The sequence below is a fragment of the Maylandia zebra genome, linkage group LG19 (genome assembly GCF_041146795.1).
Source record: "Maylandia zebra isolate NMK-2024a linkage group LG19, Mzebra_GT3a, whole genome shotgun sequence".
NCBI classification, from domain to species: Eukaryota; Metazoa; Chordata; class Actinopteri; order Cichliformes; family Cichlidae; genus Maylandia; species Maylandia zebra.
The window spans coordinates 13,135,298-13,154,289 of NC_135185.1; the positions used below are offsets into that span (position 1 = coordinate 13,135,298).

The 18,992-nt window shown below is 41.8% G+C and overlaps 1 long non-coding RNA gene across 1 annotated transcript; it reads right to left on the reverse strand.

Annotated features, from left to right (window-relative positions):
- Positions 1-1,599: 1,599 nt before the first annotated feature.
- On the reverse strand, positions 1,600-2,821 carry LOC143414050 (uncharacterized). The gene is made up of 4 exons (XR_013094616.1): positions 2,596-2,821; positions 2,221-2,388; positions 1,805-2,004; positions 1,600-1,706 (listed from the first exon to the last, which is right to left on the reverse strand). It is a non-coding gene; the product is annotated as an uncharacterized LOC143414050 (long non-coding RNA).
- Between the last annotated feature and the right edge of the window lie 16,171 nt (positions 2,822-18,992).

The window sequence follows — 18,992 nt, forward strand, 5'->3', positions numbered from 1 at the left end:
TTTTGTATAATTTCCAGAATTTTGCTTTGCTATTCTCAAGAAAGACAGGAAGAGTAATAAGAGTAAAGCTTACCGTAGAGATGTTGAAGTCTTTGAGGTCAGAGTATGATGTATATTGGACGAATGGACCCAGATTTGCTTTAACCCATTGGGCATCACTCTCATTTTGTTGCCTGCAAGCTAAGGCATACAAACAAAAGTTAGGATGTGCCAAATTTAGGAAGGTTTTTGACAGGTAGACATGAAAGAATATGTGGGCAAGTTTTTTGTCTGAGTGCTTTTCAAGACATTTCACACTGGAAAGCACATAACGCACCCTATGTCTGCCCTACCTGGCTCATTGATGGCATTTTCAGCATTTCTTAGGTAGCCCAGCAGACCATGTGTGATCTCTTGCCGTCTGTACAGTGGCATCTCCTGGATAACTGAAGCCAACCCACTCACACTGCAACAGTTGAAAGAAAACGTTCTCATGCTGTTCTTTGTCAGTATTGTCATTTTCATTTGCAACAAAATCTTGATTGCTCCAAGAAAACTACTCACATGACTTGGTAATTCATGCAGCTGATGTTTGTGGTTGTGTTTATGAGCATTTCTGGAGTAAAACTGGCAAGGATAGGAATCAGTTTCACATGGAACCAAAGTTCATAGTCGTTTGTCGTGAAAGTGGAGAAATGTGGACTGATGATGATGAAGGTCGTATTCATGATCCGATCTCTCACAACAGGCTGGAAATGTGGGCTCTGTCATATTAAAGTGGAAAAAGACATAAGCAAAGGTGAGATTGCATGTTGGAAGTACACCCATACAACATGGTACAAAAGCTGTAACCATTTGTTTTCTAAGATACAATAGCCAACAATGGATGTAGCGGTTGAGACCTATGTTTTATTCTGTGTTTACTTCTGGAATCAAATATCTGCATTGTCCTCCTTCACCCTTTTAGGAGGCTAGCCTACCTGTCCATTGGCTGTCAGCTGTGTCAGGAATTCATCCACATTTTTTAGAACATTGCCCTCTTCAAGTTTTTCAAACACAAGATCAATAAAATCTGTGTTATTTGAGGCTCCAGAGCTCAGTAGCAGCTGTGCCACCTCAGAGGGATTGAGCGTTGACAACAATCCAGCCTACAACAGGGAATCAACATAATATTAGACAACAGTAATGACCAATGCTGTGGGTAAAGGATTAGCGTTTGCAACCAAAGAAAGTGTGCTCTATGATTTGCTTGTATTTTTGATATGGCAAAATAAACTCCTGTGTTTGTCTTCTTAAGTCTACAATTTTGTTTTCCTGTTCTTAAGGGAGGACTAGAAGTGCAATGTAGGGCTTACCGTAGAGATGTTGAAGTCTTTGAGGTCAGAGTATGATGTATATTGGACGAATGGACCCAGATTTGCTTTAACCCATTGGGCATCACTCTCATTTTGTTGCCTGCAAGCTAAGGCATACAAACAAAAGTTAGGATGTGCCAAATTTAGGAAGGTTTTTGACAGGTAGACATGAAAGAATTTGTGGGCAAGTTTTTTGTCTGAGTGCTTTTCAAGACATTTCACACTGGAAAACACATAACGCACCCTATGTCTGCCCTACCTGGCTCATTGATGGCATTTTCAGCATTTCTTAGGTAGCCCAGCAGACCATGTGTGATCTCTTGCCGTCTGTACAGTGGCATCTCCTGGATAACTGAAGCCAACCCACTCACACTGCAACAGTTGAAAGAAAACATTCTCATGCTGTTTTTTGTCACTATTGTCATTTTCATTTGCAACAAAATCTTGATTGCTCCAAGAAAACTACTCACATGACTTGGTAATTCATGCAGCTGATGTTTGTGGTTGTGTTTATGAGCATTTCTGGAGTAAAACTGGCAAGGATAGGAATCAGTTTCACATGGAACCAAAGTTCATAGTCGTTTGTCGTGAAAGTGGAGAAATGTGGACTGATGACGATGAAGGTCGTATTCATGATCCGATCTCTCACAACAGGCTGGAAATGTGGGGTCTGTCATATTAAAGTGGAAAAAGACATAAGCAAAGGTGAGATTGCATGTTGGAAGTACACCCATACAACATGGTACAAAGGCTGTAACCATTTGTTTTCTAAGATACAATAGCCAACAATGGATGTAGCGGTTGAGACCGATGTCTTATTCTGTGTTTACTTCTAGAATCAAATATCCGCATTGTCCTCCTTCACCCTTTTAAGAGGCTAGCCTACCTGTCCATTGGCTGTCAGCTGTGTCAGGAATTCATCCACATTTTTTAGAGCGTTGCCCTCTTCAAGTTGTTTAAACACAAGATCAATAAAATCTGTGTTATTTGAGGCTCCAGAGCTCAGTAGCAGCTGTGCCACCTCAGAGGGATTGAGCGTTGACAACAATCCAGCCTACAACAGGGAATCAACATAATATCAGACAACAGTAATGACCAATGCTGTGGGTAAATGAATAGAGTTTGCAACCAAAGAAAGTGTGCTCTATGATTTGCTTGTATTTTTGATATGGCAAAATAAACTCCTGTGTTTGTCTTCTTAAGTCTACAATTTTGTTTTCCTGTTCTTAAGGGAGGACTAGAAGTGCAATGTAGGGCTTACCGTAGAGATGTTGAAGTCTTTGAGGTCAGAGTACGCTGTATATTGGACGAATGGACCCAGATTTGCTTTAACCCATTGGGCATCACTCTCATTTTGTTGCCTGCAAGCTAAGGCATGCAGACAAAAGTTAGGATGTGCTCAATTTAGGAAGGTTTGTGACTGGTAGACATGAAAGAATTTAAGTTTTTTGTCTGAGTGCTTTTCAAGACATTTCACACTGGAAAACACATAATGCACCCTATGTCTGCTCTACCTGGCTCATTGATGGCATTTTCAGCATTTCTTAGGTAGCCCAGCAGACCATGTGTGATCTCTTGCCGTCTGTACAGTGGCATCTCCTGGATAACTGAAACCAACCCACTCACACTGCAACAGTTGAAAGAAAACATTCTCATGCTGTTCTTTGTCTCTATTGTCATTTTCATTTGCAACAAAATCTTGATTGCTCCAAGAAAACTACTCACATGACTTGGTAGTTCATGCAGCTGATGTTTGTGATTGTGTTTATGAGCATTTCTGGAGTAAAACTGGCAAGGATAGGAATCAGTTTCACATGGAACCAAAGTTCATAGTCGTTTGTCGTGAAAGTGGAGAAATGTGGACTGATGACGATGAAGGTCGCATTCATGATCCGATCTCTCACAACAGGCTGGAAAATTGGCATCTGTGAAATTGAGGTGGAAAAGAAGCTAAGCAATACAGAGACTGCATGTTGTAAATGTACTCATACAACATGTCACAAAGGTTGCAAACAAGTCTTCTCTATGATAGACTCCTTGAAGAGTTGTGTAGCGGTTTAGCAAATGTCTTATTCTGTCTTATCCTGCTGGAATAAAACACCAGGATTGTCCTCCTTCACCCTTTTAGAAGCCTAGCATACCTGTCCATTGGCTGTCAGTTGTGTGAGGAATCCATCCACATTTTCTAGAGCGTTGCCCTCTTGCAGTCGCTCAAACACACGATCAATCAAATCTGTGTTATTGGAGGCTCCCAAACTCAGTACCAGCTGTGCCACCTGAGAAGGACTGAGGACTGACAACAATTCAGCCTACAAAAGAGAACCAGCATAATATCAGACAGCAGTCATGGAAATGTTCTGGGTAAAAGAATTCCGTTTACAGGAAGATGTACATCTGCAGTTGGCACTCACAGCGGACAAATTAGGATTGAAGGCTTCCAAGTCCTGCACAGTTGCAAAATCAGAGAAGTCGCCAAGGTTTGCCTTTAGCCACGCTTGGCTCCCCGTGATAGATGAGACACAGCCAGGATCTGCAGAAAAAGCAAGAAAGTTATTGACAGGGTAATATACCACATGTTGTCATGGAAAAACCAAAGTGAGCTTGAGTTTCTCCTTTTACCTGTTGAGTCATTTCTTGACAAGAACGGTTTGATGAAGTGAGTGAAGACTGCTTGCTGTGTGTCTCTGTCCATGGATGCCTTTTGGCTTCCAAATGCCTGAATGCTACATTTGAGAGAAAGCTTTCAACATCTAAACTTCTAGTCAACTGCACATTTGCAGAACAGAGCTATATGTCTCATATTTACTTACACAGTCTGGTATGTCTGGCAGCTGAAGTTTTTGGAGCTAAGGCAAAATAGGAAGTTGAAAGATGGAACGGCCAGAAACGGACGGATCTTTGTCTTGAACCAGCTGGTAATGAACTCCTCACTCTGTAGTTGTGCCTGGCTGAAGTTGTCAATTCTCACTTCTCCAAGAGCCTCGAGCACATTTGACGAGGTCGGGTAGGTGTTGTTGACGGCCTTGAATTGGCAGAAAAATAATTGTAGCTGGACCCAAACTTCACGCAGGGAAATGGCAATATTGTGAAAATGTGATTTTGTACTTACCATGTTAGCAAATGTCTCAAGGGCCTGGTCCAGTACAGCAGAGGCTTTTTGGAAGAAAAGCTTCCAGACTTCTACTGGGTATATGTTTTGGCTTTTCAGTGTGCAGTTCAGCAGTGTGACCAAGTTGCTGGATGTGAGATAGGGAGCCTTGAAAAAGAAAATTGACAAAGAATACAGCCATTTTGTCAGAGCTCATGGAGATTTGTCTCAGGACCATAATGGGGCAAAATCCATGTTCTGTTTTTGGAGTTTAAAAAGGAATCTTACAGAGGAACAGGCATGTTCTGTGATGGTGAAATTGCACAGGGCTGCCGAGGAATTGCCAGCTGACAGGATTTGCTCAAGTTTTGAACTGTGGAAAAAACACAATAAATTGAAATCCAATGTCCCCTTAATTACACTGTGTTAACAAATTTTACCTAGACAGAATCAACATTGAACAAAACGGCATTTCACCCACCCATCAACTCCATTACAAATGAGATTCACTGTGAAAAGAGAATGGTTGTGTGTCAGATAATAGTCCTTCAGAATGCATTTATATCCTTAGAGTTGAAATGTGTACTTCTAGACAGACTTACCATGAACTGGGGTCACCTTGCACTGAAGACAAAGAGAATATGAGTGTTAGTATAGTGGAAACATCTTCTTCAAGTGTAAATACCTTGACTTTGTCACAGTTGGCCCAATTAGTGTGCCAAACCTGGATCAAATATTGGATAACCCATGTAAGACACCCCCCACACCCACCCACCCACCCCCCAAAAAACTAATCTTACCACAAAGGAAGCTGGAACTGAGCAGCCTGTTTGAGAAGAAAAAGAAAGGAAACAAATCAATGGAGTAGTCATTACAGTGCTGGTACTGGGCTTTTGGGAAAAGTTTAGTCAGGAAAGCCCATTTGCCACATACGTGGGAATGTGTCCTGGAGGTACTGCTTGCTTGATCTCACGCCCTGTGAAAGGTCCAGTGGCAATGCTGCCAAACTCTGCGCAAGACCATCGTATCTAAAGGAAGAAAAGAATTCATTGTGACTTGTCAGGAGCCTCAGCTTGGCATTGTGCACACCCAAATGTCTAACTGTGGATATCAGAAATATCTTACACAGCCTGGTAGGATTCACAGGTGATGTTACTGGGGATCACCCGCAAGCTGCTAGGAAGGATGCTCGCCATCACAGGAACCAAATAAACCTGGAACCACTGTTGATAGTCTTCTGGCTGAAAGTCTTTAAGCTGAGGAGCAAGGGCTGTCAAGGTCAGGCTCAAAATGGTGTCTCGCACATCTGGATTTTGGATGAGGGTGACATTTCTCTGAAAAGAGAAGGGGATCATAATAAGGTCAGAGAGGAAGTTCTGAAGTCTTTGTGGAAATGCGGAGATGAGGGGGAGCTTATCTAAACTAAATCTTTGTACTTCTGTACAGCAGGGATGCCTCAAGGCATGAAGCATATCAGAAATGGATCATTTTCAGTTAAACACTTGAGCAGGTTTATGAAAGAACACTGTTAACATTTGTTGATGTTTGCGCTGAGGTAAGGTTACCAATGAGAATTCACCTGCTTGTTGATGTTTGCAAAAGCCTGGAAGAATTGGTTGAGCTGCTCATAATCACTGGTCTCTGTCAAGCTTGTCAACACCTCCCTTACAACATGTGCATCGTTTAAAGCACCACTGTTTGGATCTAGGATTAGATCAGCCTTTTGCGATGGTGAAAGAACGTCCAGAACTGCCAGCTATGGATACAAAAAAGTAGAATTCATGAAATGCATGTCTTTTGTATAATTTCCAGAATTTTGCTTTGCTATTCTCAAGAAAGACAGGAAGAGTAATAAGAGTAAAGCTTACCGTAGAGATGTTGAAGTCTTTGAGGTCAGAGTATGATGTATATTGGACGAATGGACCCAGATTTGCTTTAACCCATTGGGCATCACTCTCATTTTGTTGCCTGCAAGCTAAGGCATACAAACAAAAGTTAGGATGTGCCAAATTTAGGAAGGTTTTTGACAGGTAGACATGAAAGAATATGTGGGCAAGTTTTTTGTCTGAGTGCTTTTCAAGACATTTCACACTGGAAAGCACATAACGCACCCTATGTCTGCCCTACCTGGCTCATTGATGGCATTTTCAGCATTTCTTAGGTAGCCCAGCAGACCATGTGTGATCTCTTGCCGTCTGTACAGTGGCATCTCCTGGATAACTGAAGCCAACCCACTCACACTGCAACAGTTGAAAGAAAACGTTCTCATGCTGTTCTTTGTCAGTATTGTCATTTTCATTTGCAACAAAATCTTGATTGCTCCAAGAAAACCACTCACATGACTTGGTAATTCATGCAGCTGATGTTTGTGGTTGTGTTTATGAGCATTTCTGGAGTAAAACTGGCAAGGATAGGAATCAGTTTCACATGGAACCAAAGTTCATAGTCGTTTGTCGTGAAAGTGGAGAAATGTGGACTGATGATGATGAAGGTCGTATTCATGATCCGATCTCTCACAACAGGCTGGAAATGTGGGCTCTGTCATATTAAAGTGGAAAAAGACATAAGCAAAGGTGAGATTGCATGTTGGAAGTACACCCATACAACATGGTACAAAAGCTGTAACCATTTGTTTTCTAAGATACAATAGCCAACAATGGATGTAGCGGTTGAGACCTATGTTTTATTCTGTGTTTACTTCTGGAATCAAATATCTGCATTGTCCTCCTTCACCCTTTTAGGAGGCTAGCCTACCTGTCCATTGGCTGTCAGCTGTGTCAGGAATTCATCCACATTTTTTAGAACATTGCCCTCTTCAAGTTTTTCAAACACAAGATCAATAAAATCTGTGTTATTTGAGGCTCCAGAGCTCAGTAGCAGCTGTGCCACCTCAGAGGGATTGAGCGTTGACAACAATCCAGCCTACAACAGGGAATCAACATAATATTAGACAACAGTAATGACCAATGCTGTGGGTAAAGGATTAGCGTTTGCAACCAAAGAAAGTGTGCTCTATGATTTGCTTGTATTTTTGATATGGCAAAATAAACTCCTGTGTTTGTCTTCTTAAGTCTACAATTTTGTTTTCCTGTTCTTAAGGGAGGACTAGAAGTGCAATGTAGGGCTTACCGTAGAGATGTTGAAGTCTTTGAGGTCAGAGTATGATGTATATTGGACGAATGGACCCAGATTTGCTTTAACCCATTGGGCATCACTCTCATTTTGTTGCCTGCAAGCTAAGGCATACAAACAAAAGTTAGGATGTGCCAAATTTAGGAAGGTTTTTGACAGGTAGACATGAAAGAATTTGTGGGCAAGTTTTTTGTCTGAGTGCTTTTCAAGACATTTCACACTGGAAAACACATAACGCACCCTATGTCTGCCCTACCTGGCTCATTGATGGCATTTTCAGCATTTCTTAGGTAGCCCAGCAGACCATGTGTGATCTCTTGCCGTCTGTACAGTGGCATCTCCTGGATAACTGAAGCCAACCCACTCACACTGCAACAGTTGAAAGAAAACATTCTCATGCTGTTTTTTGTCACTATTGTCATTTTCATTTGCAACAAAATCTTGATTGCTCCAAGAAAACTACTCACATGACTTGGTAATTCATGCAGCTGATGTTTGTGGTTGTGTTTATGAGCATTTCTGGAGTAAAACTGGCAAGGATAGGAATCAGTTTCACATGGAACCAAAGTTCATAGTCGTTTGTCGTGAAAGTGGAGAAATGTGGACTGATGACGATGAAGGTCGTATTCATGATCCGATCTCTCACAACAGGCTGGAAATGTGGGGTCTGTCATATTAAAGTGGAAAAAGACATAAGCAAAGGTGAGATTGCATGTTGGAAGTACACCCATACAACATGGTACAAAGGCTGTAACCATTTGTTTTCTAAGATACAATAGCCAACAATGGATGTAGCGGTTGAGACCGATGTCTTATTCTGTGTTTACTTCTAGAATCAAATATCCGCATTGTCCTCCTTCACCCTTTTAGGAGGCTAGCCTACCTGTCCATTGGCTGTCAGCTGTGTCAGGAATTCATCCACATTTTTTAGAGCGTTGCCCTCTTCAAGTTGTTTAAGCACAAGATCAATAAAATCTGTGTTATTTGAGGCTCCAGAGCTCAGTAGCAGCTGTGCCACCTCAGAGGGATTGAGCGTTGACAACAATCCAGCCTACAACAGGGAATCAACATAATATCAGACAGCAGTAATGACCAATGCTATGGGTAAATGAATAGAGTTTGCAACCAAAGAAAGTGTGCTCTATGATTTGCTTGTATTTTTGATATGGCAAAATAAACTCCTGTGTTTGTCTTCTTAAGTCTACAATTTTGTTTTCCTGTTCTTAAGGGAGGACTAGAAGTGCAATGTAGGGCTTACCGTAGAGATGTTGAAGTCTTTGAGGTCAGAGTATGATGTATATTGGACGAATGGACCCAGATTTGCTTTAACCCATTGGGCATCACTCTCATTTTGTTGCCTGCAAGCTAAGGCATGCAGACAAAAGTTAGGATGTGCTCAATTTAGGAAGGTTTGTGACTGGTAGACATGAAAGAATTTAAGTTTTTTGTCTGAGTGCTTTTCAAGACATTTCACACTGGAAAACACATAATGCACCCTATGTCTGCTCTACCTGGCTCATTGATGGCATTTTCAGCATTTCTTAGGTAGCCCAGCAGACCATGTGTGATCTCTTGCCGTCTGTACAGTGGCATCTCCTGGATAACTGAAACCAACCCACTCACACTGCAACAGTTGAAAGAAAACATTCTCATGCTGTTCTTTGTCTCTATTGTCATTTTCATTTGCAACAAAATCTTGATTGCTCCAAGAAAACTACTCACATGACTTGGTAGTTCATGCAGCTGATGTTTGTGATTGTGTTTATGAGCATTTCTGGAGTAAAACTGGCAAGGATAGGAATCAGTTTCACATGGAACCAAAGTTCATAGTCGTTTGTCGTGAAAGTGGAGAAATGCGGACTGATGACGATGAAGGTCGCATTCATGATCCGATCTCTCACAACAGGCTGGAAAATTGGCATCTGTGAAATTGAGGTGGAAAAGAAGCTAAGCAATACAGAGACTGCATGTTGTATATGTACTCATACAACATGTCACAAAGGTTGCAAACAAGTCTTCTCTATGATAGACTCCTTGAAGAGTTGTGTAGCGGTTTAGCAAATGTCTTATTCTGTCTTATCCTGCTGGAATAAAACACCAGGATTGTCCTCCTTCACCCTTTTAGAAGCCTAGCATACCTGTCCATTGGCTGTCAGTTGTGTGAGGAATCCATCCACATTTTCTAGAGCGTTGCCCTCTTGCAGTCGCTCAAACACACGATCAATCAAATCTGTGTTATTGGAGGCTCCCAAACTCAGTACCAGCTGTGCCACCTGAGAAGGACTGAGGACTGACAACAATTCAGCCTACAAAAGAGAACCAGCATAATATCAGACAGCAGTCATGGAAATGTTCTGGGTAAAAGAATTCCGTTTACAGGAAGATGTACATCTGCAGTTGGCACTCACAGCGGACAAATTAGGATTGAAGGCTTCCAAGTCCTGCACAGTTGCAAAATCAGAGAAGTCGCCAAGGTTTGCCTTTAGCCACGCTTGGCTCCCCGTGATAGATGAGACACAGCCAGGATCTGCAGAAAAAGCAAGAAAGTTATTGACAGGGTAATATACCACATGTTGTCATGGAAAAACCAAAGTGAGCTTGAGTTTCTCCTTTTACCTGTTGAGTCATTTCTTGACAAGAACGGTTTGATGAAGTGAGTGAAGACTGCTTGCTGTGTGTCTCTGTCCATGGATGCCTTTTGGCTTCCAAATGCCTGAATGCTACATTTGAGAGAAAGCTTTCAACATCTAAACTTCTAGTCAACTGCACATTTGCAGAACAGAGCTATATGTCTCATATTTACTTACACAGTCTGGTATGTCTGGCAGCTGAAGTTTTTGGAGCTAAGGCAAAATAGGAAGTTGAAAGATGGAACGGCCAGAAACGGACGGATCTTTGTCTTGAACCAGCTGGTAATGAACTCCTCACTCTGTAGTTGTGCCTGGCTGAAGTTGTCAATTCTCACTTCTCCAAGAGCCTCGAGCACATTTGACGAGGTCGGGTAGGTGTTGTTGACGGCCTTGAATTGGCAGAAAAATAATTGTAGCTGGACCCAAACTTCACGCAGGGAAATGGCAATATTGTGAAAATGTGATTTTGTACTTACCATGTTAGCAAATGTCTCAAGGGCCTGGTCCAGTACAGCAGAGGCTTTTTGGAAGAAAAGCTTCCAGACTTCTACTGGGTATATGTTTTGGCTTTTCAGTGTGCAGTTCAGCAGTGTGACCAAGTTGCTGGATGTGAGATAGGGAGCCTTGAAAAAGAAAATTGACAAAGAATACAGCCATTTTGTCAGAGCTCATGGAGATTTGTCTCAGGACCATAATGGGGCAAAATCCATGTTCTGTTTTTGGAGTTTAAAAAGGAATCTTACAGAGGAACAGGCATGTTCTGTGATGGTGAAATTGCACAGGGCTGCCGAGGAATTGCCAGCTGACAGGATTTGCTCAAGTTTTGAACTGTGGAAAAAACACAATAAATTGAAATCCAATGTCCCCTTAATTACACTGTGTTAACAAATTTTACCTAGACAGAATCAACATTGAACAAAACGGCATTTCACCCACCCATCAACTCCATTACAAATGAGATTCACTGTGAAAAGAGAATGGTTGTGTGTCAGATAATAGTCCTTCAGAATGCATTTATATCCTTAGAGTTGAAATGTGTACTTCTAGACAGACTTACCATGAACTGGGGTCACCTTGCACTGAAGACAAAGAGAATATGAGTGTTAGTATAGTGGAAACATCTTCTTCAAGTGTAAATACCTTGACTTTGTCACAGTTGGCCCAATTAGTGTGCCAAACCTGGATCAAATATTGGATAACCCATGTAAGACACCCCCCACACCCACCCACCCACCCCCCAAAAAACTAATCTTACCACAAAGGAAGCTGGAACTGAGCAGCCTGTTTGAGAAGAAAAAGAAAGGAAACAAATCAATGGAGTAGTCATTACAGTGCTGGTACTGGGCTTTTGGGAAAAGTTTAGTCAGGAAAGCCCATTTGCCACATACGTGGGAATGTGTCCTGGAGGTACTGCTTGCTTGATCTCACGCCCTGTGAAAGGTCCAGTGGCAATGCTGCCAAACTCTGCGCAAGACCATCGTATCTAAAGGAAGAAAAGAATTCATTGTGACTTGTCAGGAGCCTCAGCTTGGCATTGTGCACACCCAAATGTCTAACTGTGGATATCAGAAATATCTTACACAGCCTGGTAGGATTCACAGGTGATGTTACTGGGGATCACCCGCAAGCTGCTAGGAAGGATGCTCGCCATCACAGGAACCAAATAAACCTGGAACCACTGTTGATAGTCTTCTGGCTGAAAGTCTTTAAGCTGAGGAGCAAGGGCTGTCAAGGTCAGGCTCAAAATGGTGTCTCGCACATCTGGATTTTGGATGAGGGTGACATTTCTCTGAAAAGAGAAGGGGATCATAATAAGGTCAGAGAGGAAGTTCTGAAGTCTTTGTGGAAATGCGGAGATGAGGGGGAGCTTATCTAAACTAAATCTTTGTACTTCTGTACAGCAGGGATGCCTCAAGGCATGAAGCATATCAGAAATGGATCATTTTCAGTTAAACACTTGAGCAGGTTTATGAAAGAACACTGTTAACATTTGTTGATGTTTGCGCTGAGGTAAGGTTACCAATGAGAATTCACCTGCTTGTTGATGTTTGCAAAAGCCTGGAAGAATTGGTTGAGCTGCTCATAATCACTGGTCTCTGTCAAGCTTGTCAACACCTCCCTTACAACATGTGCATCGTTTAAAGCACCACTGTTTGGATCTAGGATTAGATCAGCCTTTTGCGATGGTAAAAGAACGTCCAGAACTGCCAGCTATGGATACAAAAAAGTAGAATTCATGAAATGCATGTCTTTTGTATAATTTCCAGAATTTTGCTTTGCTATTCTCAAGAAAGACAGGAAGAGTAATAAGAGTAAAGCTTACCGTAGAGATGTTGAAGTCTTTGAGGTCAGAGTATGATGTATATTGGACGAATGGACCCAGATTTGCTTTAACCCATTGGGCATCACTCTCATTTTGTTGCCTGCAAGCTAAGGCATACAAACAAAAGTTAGGATGTGCCAAATTTAGGAAGGTTTTTGACAGGTAGACATGAAAGAATATGTGGGCAAGTTTTTTGTCTGAGTGCTTTTCAAGACATTTCACACTGGAAAGCACATAACGCACCCTATGTCTGCCCTACCTGGCTCATTGATGGCATTTTCAGCATTTCTTAGGTAGCCCAGCAGACCATGTGTGATCTCTTGCCGTCTGTACAGTGGCATCTCCTGGATAACTGAAGCCAACCCACTCACACTGCAACAGTTGAAAGAAAACATTCTCATGCTGTTCTTTGTCAGTATTGTCATTTTCATTTGCAACAAAATCTTGATTGCTCCAAGAAAACTACTCACATGACTTGGTAATTCATGCAGCTGATGTTTGTGGTTGTGTTTATGAGCATTTCTGGAGTAAAACTGGCAAGGATAGGAATCAGTTTCACATGGAACCAAAGTTCATAGTCGTTTGTCGTGAAAGTGGAGAAATGTGGACTGATGATGATGAAGGTCATATTCATGATCCGATCTCTCACAACAGGCTGGAAATGTGGGCTCTGTCATATTAAAGTGGAAAAAGACATAAGCAAAGGTGAGATTGCATGTTGGAAGTACACCCATACAACATGGTACAAAAGCTGTAACCATTTGTTTTCTAAGATACAATAGCCAACAATGGATGTAGCGGTTGAGACCTATGTTTTATTCTGTGTTTACTTCTGGAATCAAATATCTGCATTGTCCTCCTTCACCCTTTTAGGAGGCTAGCCTACCTGTCCATTGGCTGTCAGCTGTGTCAGGAATTCATCGACATTTTTTAGAACATTGCCCTCTTCAAGTTTTTCAAACACAAGATCAATAAAATCTGTGTTATTTGAGGCTCCAGAGCTCAGTAGCAGCTGTGCCACCTCAGAGGGATTGAGCGTTGACAACAATCCAGCCTACAACAGGGAATCAACATAATATTAGACAACAGTAATGACCAATGCTGTGGGTAAAGGATTAGCGTTTGCAACCAAAGAAAGTGTGCTCTATGATTTGCTTGTATTTTTGATATGGCAAAATAAACTCCTGTGTTTGTCTTCTTAAGTCTACAATTTTGTTTTCCTGTTCTTAAGGGAGGACTAGAAGTGCAATGTAGGGCTTACCGTAGAGATGTTGAAGTCTTTGAGGTCAGAGTATGATGTATATTGGACGAATGGACCCAGATTTGCTTTAACCCATTGGGCATCACTCTCATTTTGTTGCCTGCAAGCTAAGGCATACAAACAAAAGTTAGGATGTGCCAAATTTAGGAAGGTTTTTGACAGGTAGACATGAAAGAATTTGTGGGCAAGTTTTTTGTCTGAGTGCTTTTCAAGACATTTCACACTGGAAAACACATAACGCACCCTATGTCTGCCCTACCTGGCTCATTGATGGCATTTTCAGCATTTCTTAGGTAGCCCAGCAGACCATGTGTGATCTCTTGCCGTCTGTACAGTGGCATCTCCTGGATAACTGAAGCCAACCCACTCACACTGCAACAGTTGAAAGAAAACATTCTCATGCTGTTTTTTGTCACTATTGTCATTTTCATTTGCAACAAAATCTTGATTGCTCCAAGAAAACTACTCACATGACTTGGTAATTCATGCAGCTGATGTTTGTGGTTGTGTTTATGAGCATTTCTGGAGTAAAACTGGCAAGGATAGGAATCAGTTTCACATGGAACCAAAGTTCATAGTCGTTTGTCGTGAAAGTGGAGAAATGTGCACTGATGACGATGAAGGTCGTATTCATGATCCGATCTCTCACAACAGGCTGGAAATGTGGGGTCTGTCATATTAAAGTGGAAAAAGACATAAGCAAAGGTGAGATTGCATGTTGGAAGTACACCCATACAACATGGTACAAAGGCTGTAACCATTTGTTTTCTAAGATACAATAGCCAACAATGGATGTAGCGGTTGAGACCGATGTCTTATTCTGTGTTTACTTCTAGAATCAAATATCCGCATTGTCCTCCTTCACCCTTTTAAGAGGCTAGCCTACCTGTCCATTGGCTGTCAGCTGTGTCAGGAATTCATCCACATTTTTTAGAGCGTTGCCCTCTTCAAGTTGTTTAAACACAAGATCAATAAAATCTGTGTTATTTGAGGCTCCAGAGCTCAGTAGCAGCTGTGCCACCTCAGAGGGATTGAGCGTTGACAACAATCCAGCCTACAACAGGGAATCAACATAATATCAGACAGCAGTAATGACCAATGCTGTGGGTAAATGAATAGAGTTTGCAACCAAAGAAAGTGTGCTCTATGATTTGCTTGTATTTTTGATATGGCAAAATAAACTCCTGTGTTTGTCTTCTTAAGTCTACAATTTTGTTTTCCTGTTCTTAAGGGAGGACTAGAAGTGCAATGTAGGGCTTACCGTAGAGATGTTGAAGTCTTTGAGGTCAGAGTACGCTGTATATTGGACGAATGGACCCAGATTTGCTTTAACCCATTGGGCATCACTCTCATTTTGTTGCCTGCAAGCTAAGGCATACAAACAAAAGTTAGGATGTGCTCAATTTAGGAAGGTTTGTGACTGGTAGACATGAAAGAATTTAAGTTTTTTGTCTGAGTGCTTTTCAAGACATTTCACACTGGAAAACACATAATGCACCCTATGTCTGCTCTACCTGGCTCATTGATGGCATTTTCAGCATTTCTTAGGTAGCCCAGCAGACCATGTGTGATCTCTTGCCGTCTGTACAGTGGCATCTCCTGGATAACTGAAACCAACCCACTCACACTGCAACAGTTGAAAGAAAACATTCTCATGCTGTTCTTTGTCTCTATTGTCATTTTCATTTGCAACAAAATCTTGATTGCTCCAAGAAAACTACTCACATGACTTGGTAGTTCATGCAGCTGATGTTTGTGATTGTGTTTATGAGCATTTCTGGAGTAAAACTGGCAAGGATAGGAATCAGTTTCACATGGAACCAAAGTTCATAGTCGTTTGTCGTGAAAGTGGAGAAATGCGGACTGATGACGATGAAGGTCGCATTCATGATCCGATCTCTCACAACAGGCTGGAAAATTGGCATCTGTGAAATTGAGGTGGAAAAGAAGCTAAGCAATACAGAGACTGCATGTTGTATATGTACTCATACAACATGTCACAAAGGTTGCAAACAAGTCTTCTCTATGATAGACTCCTTGAAGAGTTGTGTAGCGGTTTAGCAAATGTCTTATTCTGTCTTATCCTGCTGGAATAAAACACCAGGATTGTCCTCCTTCACCCTTTTAGAAGCCTAGCATACCTGTCCATTGGCTGTCAGTTGTGTGAGGAATCCATCCACATTTTCTAGAGCGTTGCCCTCTTGCAGTCGCTCAAACACACGATCAATCAAATCTGTGTTATTGGAGGCTCCCAAACTCAGTACCAGCTGTGCCACCTGAGAAGGACTGAGGACTGACAACAATTCAGCCTACAAAAGAGAACCAGCATAATATCAGACAGCAGTCATGGAAATGTTCTGGGTAAAAGAATTCCGTTTACAGGAAGATGTACATCTGCAGTTGGCACTCACAGCGGACAAATTAGGATTGAAGGCTTCCAAGTCCTGCACAGTTGCAAAATCAGAGAAGTCGCCAAGGTTTGCCTTTAGCCACGCTTGGCTCCCCGTGATAGATGAGACACAGCCAGGATCTGCAGAAAAAGCAAGAAAGTTATTGACAGGGTAATATACCACATGTTGTCATGGAAAAACCAAAGTGAGCTTGAGTTTCTCCTTTTACCTGTTGAGTCATTTCTTGACAAGAACGGTTTGATGAAGTGAGTGAAGACTGCTTGCTGTGTGTCTCTGTCCATGGATGCCTTTTGGCTTCCAAATGCCTGAATGCTACATTTGAGAGAAAGCTTTCAACATCTAAACTTCTAGTCAACTGCACATTTGCAGAACAGAGCTATATGTCTCATATTTACTTACACAGTCTGGTATGTCTGGCAGCTGAAGTTTTTGGAGCTAAGGCAAAATAGGAAGTTGAAAGATGGAACGGCCAGAAACGGACGGATCTTTGTCTTGAACCAGCTGGTAATGAACTCCTCACTCTGTAGTTGTGCCTGGCTGAAGTTGTCAATTCTCACTTCTCCAAGAGCCTCGAGCACATTTGACGAGGTCGGGTAGGTGTTGTTGACGGCCTTGAATTGGCAGAAAAATAATTGTAGCTGGACCCAAACTTCACGCAGGGAAATGGCAATATTGTGAAAATGTGATTTTGTACTTACCATGTTAGCAAATGTCTCAAGGGCCTGGTCCAGTACAGCAGAGGCTTTTTGGAAGAAAAGCTTCCAGACTTCTACTGGGTATATGTTTTGGCTTTTCAGTGTGCAGTTCAGCAGTGTGACCAAGTTGCTGGATGTGAGATAGGGAGCCTTGAAAAAGAAAATTGACAAAGAATACAGCCATTTTGTCAGAACTCATGGAGATTTGTCTCAGGACCATAATGGGCAAAATCCATGTTCTGTTTTTGGAGTTTAAAAAGGAATCTTACAGAGGAACAGGCATGTTCTGTGATGGTGAAATTGCACAGGGCTGCCGAGGAATTGCCAGCTGACAGGATTTGCTCAAGTTTTGAACTGTGGAAAAAACACAATAAATTGAAATCCAATGTCCCCTTAATTACACTGTGTTAACAAATTTTACCTAGACAGAATCAACATTGAACAAAACGGCATTTCACCCACCCATCAACTCCATTACAAATGAGATTCACTGTGAAAAGAGAATGGTTGTGTGTCAGATAATAGTCCTTCAGAATGCATTTATATCCTTAGAGTTGAAATGTGTACTTCTAGACAGACTTACCATGAACTGGGGTCACCTTGCACTGAAGACAAAGAGAATATGAGTGTTAGTATAGTGGAAACATCTTCTTCAAGTGTAAATACCTTGACTTTGTCACAGTTGGCCCAATTAGTGTGCCAAACCTGGATCAAATATTGGATAACCCATGTAAGACACCCCCCACACCCACCCACCCACCCCCCAAAAAACTAATCTTACCACAAAGGAAGCTGGAACTGAGCAGCCTGTTTGAGAAGAAAAAGAAAGGAAACAAATCAATGGAGTAGTCATTACAGTGCTGGTACTGGGCTTTTGGGAAAAGTTTAGTCAGGAAAGCCCATTTGCCACATACGTGGGAATGTGTCCTGGAGGTACTGCTTGCTTGATCTCACGCCCTGTGAAAGGTCCAGTGGCAATGCTGCCAAACTCTGCGCAAGACCATCGTATCTAAAGGAAGAAAAGAATTCATTGTGACTTGTCAGGAGCCTCAGCTTGGCATTGTGCACACCCAAATGTCTAACTGTGGATATCAGAAATATCTTACACAGCCTGGTAGGATTCACAGGTGATGTTACTGGGGATCACCCGCAAGCTGCTAGGAAGGATGCTCGCCATCACAGGAACCAAATAAACCTGGAACCACTGTTGATAGTCTTCTGGCTGAAAGTCTTTAAGCTGAGGAGCAAGGGCTGTCAAGGTCAGGCTCAAAATGGTGTCTCGCACATCTGGATTTTGGATGAGGGTGACATTTCTCTGAAAAGAGAAGGGGATCATAATAAGGTCAGAGAGGAAGTTCTGAAGTCTTTGTGGAAATGCGGAGATGAGGGGGAGCTTATCTAAACTAAATCTTTGTACTTCTGTACAGCAGGGATGCCTCAAGGCATGAAGCATATCAGAAATGGATCATTTTCAGTTAAACACTTGAGCAGGTTTATGAAAGAACACTGTTAACATTTGTTGATGTTTGCGCTGAGGTAAGGTTACCAATGAGAATTCACCTGCTTGTTGATGTTTGCAAAAGCCTGGAAGAATTGGTTGAGCTGCTCATAATCACTGGTCTCTGTCAAGCTTGTCAACACCTCCCTTACAACATGTGCATCGTTTAAAGCACCACTGTTTGGATCTAGGATTAGATCAGCCTTTTGCGATGGTAAAAGAACGTCCAGAACTGCCAGCTATGGATACAAAAAAGTAGAATTCATGAAATGCATGTCTTTTGTATAATTTCCAGAATTTTGCTTTGCTATTCTCAAGAAAGACAGGAAGAGTAATAAGAGTAAAGCTTACCGTAGAGATGTTGAAGTCTTTGAGGTCAGAGTATGATGTATATTGGACGAATGGACCCAGATTTGCTTTAACCCATTGGGCATCACTCTCATTTTGTTGCCTGCAAGCTAAGGCATACAAACAAAAGTTAGGATGTGCCAAATTTAGGAAGGTTTTTGACAGGTAGACATGAAAGAATATGTGGGCAAGTTTTTTGTCTGAGTGCTTTTCAAGACATTTCACACTGGAAAGCACATAACGCACCCTATGTCTGCCCTACCTGGCTCATT